Below are 7,035 nucleotides of genomic sequence, written 5' to 3'. Positions count from 1 at the left end.
TGACACAGGAAAAAAAAGTGACAAGAGATTTAAGGAATGTATTAACATCAAATGTTTTGACCTTGCTTGTATCATAATTCAAATAAACTCAATATAAAAAGTCATTTTTGAGAAAATTGGTAATATTTGACTATGGATGGGCTATTAGATGATAACATTGAATTCTCATTTTGTTAGCAGTAAGGACAACATTTCGTTAATATTTATGTAAGAATATGGTTACACTTGTTAGAGACACAAATTGAAGTATAAAGGGACGAAATAACATGGATATCTGGGATTCACTTTAAAATACGACAGAAAAAAAAGAAACAAAGCAGAAAAGCAAACAAATGTGGGAAGTCTTAATCACTGCTGAATTTGGGTGATGGGTACTAGTAGTTCTATATATTATGTTTATTTTTAAATACATTTTAAACTTTCAAAGTAAAATTTAAAGTTTATAAATTTTGTGATGCTTGGCGTATCTTCCATGTCAAATGTTTTTCATTGCAACCATTTATTCAACAACTTTTAAAGAAGCATTACTTTATCTTTAGAGCATTGTTTTAGGCTCATAGGATTGAATGAATTCAAGTTTTGTGAGGCCAGAAAGTCCATCTCTATAATATTGTGTTCTTTCCACATTTGAAAAATTAGATACAAAAGTAAATATTTAAAATGAGAAAAATCACAATAAGTGACAAGATTCCAAAAAGCTTATTTATAAATACTACAAACATCACAAAATGCAGAAAAATATATTTTTAATTATTTTATTTATTTATTTTTAGGCGAAGCAACCCTTGGTTGACCTCACAGATTACAAGGACCCTGTCAGTTTACAATCCCTTATTTTTTTTTATTTTTTACGCTTCAGCACCTAGACTTCCTAGGTTGTCTCCCATCCAAGTACTAACCAGGCCCAACCCTGCTTAGCTTCCGAGATCAGACGGGATTGGTCTTGTTCAGGGTGGCGTGGCCATAGACAAAATATTTTAAGAATGAAATAACCCCCTAGTCCATCTCTATAATATTGTGTTCTTTCCACATTTCTTGGCTACATGTTCTTTGACTGCCTATTCATGTGACGATACTTTTGTATTATCACGTTCTACAGAGAAAAAAGAAAAATTATTCAGCCTTTACTTTAGGCTGTCTGATGGAAATGTGCTTTTATTGTTGATAGTTTAGAAAGTTTTCTTTGCTCTTCAAATTAATTATTGCTAATATCATGCAAATTGTTAGATTGTTCTGTTTGAGGAAACCCTTAATCAAGTTCCTTTCATGTCTGAACCATTAATTTTAGAGCATTTCAAGTTTTCCTGGGAAGTGACTGATGTCTCCATTAAAGTGGCATTTATGAGTTTATGTTTTCTTCCTCAGTACCAGTGTTTTGTCAAATCCAATCTGAAACTTAAATCTTCTAACGTTTTAATTCATTCCTCTTAATTCTACTTTTCTTTTTCCTAAAGAAATACTACCTTTAGTGAGATCTGAAAAATTTTTATTAAAAGTCACTAAATTCTCAGTGTCAGAACAAGGCCTACTGATTTCTTCATATTCCATGAATATTTTATCTGAGTTTTCTTTCAATTTTTTTATTAAAGACAACAAAATGATATAGCCCTCACATATTTCCAAATTAGGAGTCTGTAATTTCTCACTTGTTTTATCCAAAAGGTCTGAGAGATCTTTCCACATGACAGTTGAAATGTCATATTCCACTGTGCAAAGGGTATACAAGATATCTCTGTATTATTACTTACAACAGCACATGAATCAACAATTCTCCATGTGTATAACCATGGAGTGGTATTTGTTATTTGGTTTACTGGTGTAACATTGTGTATATGCTTTCCCACAGTTTAGATCAATTCTTCTTAAGCAGCTTTGAATAAATAAGTCACATTTAATGTTTCATTTTGACATTTTCCAAGTGTTCGTCCAAAAATGAATTAAATTTAACATTTACTTTGAAAATTCTCATGAAATTTTTGTTGTTTGAAAATTATTTCATTTAATAATATCCTCTGAGAGGAAATCTCATTTAATTTTAAACCCATAGCCACTTTTTTGGCACTTCAAAACTCTAAACAATTTTTAAGCCTATTCTTCAAAATGTTGGTTGGCTAGCACAGTGGTTCTCACTTTGGCGTGCATCAGAATGACCATGAGGATTTTTTTAAAACATTGACTGCTGGACTCCATTCAGTGGTCTGGAGTGGGGCCCAAGAATTCTGATTTCTAAAAAATACTCAGATGAGGCAGATGCTATTGGTCTTAGTGCAGTTTGGCTGCTACAATAAAAATACCATAGATTGAGTGGCTTAAACAATAAATATTTCTCATAGTTCTGGAGGCTGGGAAGTCCAAGATCAAGGTGCCAACAGATTCAATGTCTGACAAGAACCTGTTTTCCTGGTTCATAGATGGCAAAATTTCCCCAGTGTCTTCACATGGTGGAAGGGACGAGAGAACTCTCTGGGGTCTTTTTTAGTAAGGGCACTAATTCCATTCATGAGGGTGCCATCCTCATGACCTAATCACATCCCAAAGGTCCTACCTCCTAATACCATCACCTTGAGGGTTAGGATTTTAACATGTGAATTTCAGGAGGACACAAACATTCATTTCGAAACACTGCTAGTGGTCTGAGGAACACACTTTGAGAAGCTAACACATTTTTATTTTATTTATATGTAATCTAAATAACCATAGTCATTATGAGTTCCATGGAACCTTCATAACTTTTAAGATTTCTTAATACATGTATTAATTCTATAAACCCAGATATGTAATGTCTGTCTTGTTCTAAATAGTTTACAAGCCAAACAATATATGTGACCTTTGATTTTCAAATAAACTAGCCAGCATCTCATATCAATTTGACAATCTCCTTCCATTTTTTCCATAAAATGTTGACGAAGAAATTTTTCATTAATGTTCTGTTGAAACTCTGTAAATATTTGATTAAAATTTTTTGAGGGAAGAAAGTACCTTATATTTTTACTGAATGGTATTAAATGAAATAAATTACTGAATGATATTAAATGAAATAAATTCATTCTAAAAAGCTATAATGAGATATCATAGTAATTGTCAAAGTTAAAATGAAATTGCTGCTGAGATTTCTGTGTATTCTGTTAACCTAACAAAGTATGTTTTTCTTTCCTATGATTTTAATCTTCCCTTTGTTCCTTTATTTCCTCTTAGAAAGGGTCTTGAATCTCATCATCTTTATCTTTCCTGTTATTTTCATCGTTAATATTCACTTGGTTGTCATCTTTTTGCTTATCTTCATATTTTGACCATCAGAATATTTTTAACAATAGCTTTTGACATGTTGACATTCTGAAGCTCCTGCCAATATTTCACTTTTTGTTTTGACTCCATATAGGATACTTCCTTCTCGTTATGTATGAACTGTGGAATAACCAAGAATTTCTGAATATAAAAAATTAACCTAAAATTAAGACCTATATATTTATAAATCACTTCTGTTATTCTGAGCCACATAACAGTATTATCACATTGTCCTTATGTAATACACATTAAGTTCTTGATGAATCTATGTAGAAGTTTTGTTATTGGACAACATTTCTTTAAGCTATTTCATACTGTCAGTGGCAATTTTGCATGCCCCTTCTTCTGGAACTTCCAGGCCTCATCTGAAAAGATTGCATGCTTGATACAACATGCTAAGATTTGATAGGTAAGATGTATAAAACAAGTTCCTTCACATATAGACGGATTAGCTTCTAGAGGTTTATGTTGTAAAGTCTACTTTGTGGGATTCTCATAAATAAAGAAAAAAATATAGTGTGTTTATTGAGTATAGTCTTCAAAGGACAGACCTTTAATTTTGACTAGATATCAGGAAGAAACAAATCTTCCTTTTTTAATGTTACATATATGATGATTAGAAGAATGTTCCACATTCTAAACTGTTGCTTCAAACAGTTCAAACTTTGTTTCTCCTGCCTCCATTTCCCATATATTTTTGGCGACAAAAACAGCAGCACATGTTTACGTCATGACCTGTGTGGCCATAAACGTGATATCAGGAGAGTCAGTGTTCGGATCATTCCTGGGAGCCCTTCCTATGTTGGCAGGGCTAGCAGTAACTCAATGTACCCAAAAGTGATGGTGAATTTCTTCTTTTCCTCCATTGTTTTATAAAAAGTGCTTCAGGTGTAGGAAGTTTATAGTTTAACCATTACAAGATGGTGTCAGGATAAAATGAGAAAAATGGACATTATTCAGAGATTCTAACTTGGAAACTGGTTATAATATAAATTAAATTTTGAGTTGACTTATTTTTATAGAGGAAGGACATATTTTCAGTTTACTAGGGAGAGTTGCATTTTATGAAGTAGGGAAGCATTTTTATTTCTTAGAAATATAAGTATGTGATTTGGGTAAACTAAGGGAAAAAACAGTAGACATTTGTTACATTTTCCTATTTTTGAAGAATCCTCCTTCTGAGCAGAATCCAGCTCCCAACACGGAAGCTTAAATGCCTGCACTATAGTCGGGGATTGGGGAACCCTTGCCCCAAACTTCACCTACTGGATATACTTACCACAAACTTTAAATACAAGGTAGAAATATAAAGAAATAGAGACCATTTGTTCTGGCCAGGGTGGTGGTCAAAGGGCAGCTATATATTCGGATCGAGGGGCAGCAGTTTCTGCGGTTCTAGGGATGATTGCTTATGCTCAGTCTTGAGGTATTTCTAACAGGTGACTTCTGCAATGTGAATTAGGGAATTGTTCTTGGCTATGAAGAGTCCAAGCATGATTCTCCACCCCTCCCAAAGACTGCTTCATATAAATACTCTTTTCTGCTGCATTTAGACAGTATCTGCAACTAAAATCCCCAAATATTATAAACATCAAACTCTTTGATGAGAAAATTTACATTTAAAATGAAAAAAATAAATTTTTAGTCCACAGAGTAAATCACTCATTAAACTGCAAAGTTTTAAAAATACAATGTGAATATATTAAGAATGTATACAAACTCAATAAGTGAAAGCAAATAACCTGGTTAAAAAACAGACAAAGGACTTGAATAGACATTTGTCCAAAAATCAGATACAAGTATCTAAAAACAAATTAGATAATTAGATAATTAATCACTAATTATGAAAGAAATGGACATCAAAAGCAAAATAAGATATCACTACAAATTCATGAGGATGAATGGCTATTACAAAAATCTCAGAAAATAGTAAGTACCGGTGGTTAAATGGAGAAGTGGGTAAGAACCCCTATGCACTGTTGGTGGGATTATAAAATGGTGCAACCACTAAGGAAAAGAGCATGTCAATTCCTCAAAAATTAAAAATAGATTACTGTATAATCCAGAAATCCTATTTTGGGATATATAGTCAAAAGAATATAAAGCAGGTCTCAAAGAGATATTTGCACATCTGTATTCAGAGCAGCACCGTTCACAATTGTCAAAACGTGAAGGAACACAAATGTCTATCGATGGATGGGTGGATAAACAAAGTGTGGTGTATACATACAATGGAATATTATTCAGCCTTAAAAAGGAAGGAAATTCTATCACATGCTACAATATGAATGAACCTTAAGGACATTGTGCTAAGTGAAATAAGCTAGTCACTAAAGGACAAATATTGTATGATTCCACTTATATGAAGTATTTAATGCAGTCAAAATCATAAGGACAAAAAATAGAATGCTGGTTGCCAGGTGATGAGGAGTGAGTCAAATGGTGGGGTTGTTGCTTAATGGGTATAGTTTCAGTTCTATAAGATGAAAAGAGTTATGTAGCTAGTGGTGATGTTTGTACAACATTTGAATGTATTTAATATAACTGTAGACTTAAAATGTTTGACAATTTTTGTTGTTTCTTACTACAATTTAAAAAAAACACAAAATATTTTAATTAAAAAAAGAACAACACAACATGTAGAAGGAAAGAAATCCTAACAGAAGTTAATGAATATCTCCCGTTTTTCTTTCCTCTGATTAACTATCATGTATGAGTCTTCACAACTCTCTCTTCCTTACAATACTGTGGGAGTCATAAAAAGGCAATCAGTGAAGAAATTAATAGATATGGGGGAAAACCACCCTCATGCCAAGCATGTCTTACTTTTCTCTCTAAATTAAAGTGGGTTTCCTCTATAGTTGGTACTGCTTGGGTACCACTTTTAGATAGTAAGCAGAGGTAGAGAAGACAGCTGCTCCTCCTGCTAAACACAAAACGTTATTCTGATGAATATAATTAGATTTATTAATGATAGGAAGTCATCTGTAAGAAGCAGTTTTTGGGAATGGAAGACATGTAATGAAGTCATAGAGATTTAACACTAAACAAATAACAAATAATCTTAGATACACAGAATTCATCGTGGAAAAAAAAAAAAAAGACATTGCACAGGCTGCCTAAACTCTGATGGAGCAGGCAGTGGAGAGCATAAGCCATCATTCTAAAATGGGTTTAGAACAACTGGTTCTCACAACTGTCTCCTGGCATAAATGCCTAGTATGCTAAATGGTTCCTGAAGTTTTTCTGCCTGTGAAAAAAACTGCCCCATCATTCTACAGATTCCACTTAGAAAAAGAAGCCATAAGTCAAAAGCAATGAATTTTATTTGAAGTTACTATATATTTTTATATGAAAGAATTGCTCCTGAGAGATTTTGATATATATTTTTAATCAATTTTTAAGGCTTTTATTTTTATTATACAAATGATGACAGAAACATGTATTAGGAATGACATTTAAAGTTTCTTTCAAACCTAAGCTTCTATATTTACACCATTTTTAAGAGAAGAATCCAACAAAGTGTATATACTTGAAGCATCTAGAGATTTTTGTCAGGGATACTGATTTTATCTTTTACTACAAGGTTAGAATATACTGATATTAGAGAAATCTTGTGACCAGTAAAAGTAAAAATGTGCATTCCTGATTTAACTGTTCTTCCAAAGTTTCAAAAACAACTATTAAAGATATTAACCTATCACCCCGAAGGAGAAATTCCCAAATGGCAAAAGTCATCATTCTAATCTG

At 32.6% G+C, this 7,035-nt stretch overlaps 1 protein-coding gene and 1 pseudogene across 8 annotated transcripts in view; both read right to left on the bottom strand.

Annotated features, from left to right (window-relative positions):
- The window catches only part of NOL4 (nucleolar protein 4), a 279,961-nt gene that overhangs the window by 88,106 nt on the left and 184,820 nt on the right, over positions 1-7,035 (bottom strand). The gene's annotated exons all lie outside the window — the stretch shown is intronic.
- Positions 851-969, bottom strand: LOC111741649 (annotated as a pseudogene).

Source organism: Pteropus vampyrus, unplaced genomic scaffold (assembly GCF_000151845.1).
Source record: "Pteropus vampyrus isolate Shadow unplaced genomic scaffold, Pvam_2.0 Scaffold3, whole genome shotgun sequence".
NCBI lineage: Eukaryota > Metazoa > Chordata > Mammalia > Chiroptera > Pteropodidae > Pteropus > Pteropus vampyrus.
This window is presented reverse-complemented; position numbering and strand designations above follow the sequence as displayed.